This window comes from Asparagus officinalis, chromosome 8 (genome assembly GCF_001876935.1).
Source record: "Asparagus officinalis chromosome 8, Aspof.V1, whole genome shotgun sequence".
NCBI lineage: Eukaryota > Viridiplantae > Streptophyta > Magnoliopsida > Asparagales > Asparagaceae > Asparagus > Asparagus officinalis.
The window spans coordinates 36,328,399-36,329,075 of NC_033801.1; positions in this window are offsets into that span (position 1 = coordinate 36,328,399).

The window sequence follows — 677 nt, forward strand, 5'->3', positions numbered from 1 at the left end:
CAATTTGCTCAAATACTTCAAGAAGCTCTAGCCAAACAACGTGAAGAAATTAGAGCTGAAGTGAAGACAGAAATGGAGTTAGCTATCCAACAAATGAGAGAATCGCTAGCTCAACGGCCTTAACTCCCTGAGTCCAGTCAAAGAACTGAATCCAGCCGCCACACTCAGAAAGTTGTGGATGACAGTGATCCAGAAGTGGATGAAGTCATTATGGCTGATACACCTTCCAATAGCAATAATGCTGGGGGTGGTTTAACACATTCTCTCAATAACGATATTGGGAGTGGTTCAATGACACCTCTTACAGGGGGTGGTCTAACTCATTCTCCTCAACGTCCTTCGAATGAAGACATAGACGATGACAAGAAAATGCAAGAGCTTGAAAACAAAATCAATGCTTTGATGACGGCTCAAGAAGTTAAGAAGACGGGTATTTCATGTCCCTATCCAAGGGAATGGGATTCAATACCATACCCGGCGAAGTTCAATCTGATTAACTTCACACCGTTTGAGGGGAAGAGTTCGCCGATTCAGCACTTGATTTATTTCAAGTCTCATTTGGGCATGATCTCTGGAAACGAGGCTTTAATGGTCCGGTCATTCGTTGGCACCCTTCGCGGGCCCGCCTTCGATTGGTACCGACGGCTCAAGCCAGGGAGCATCAATTGCTGGGATAA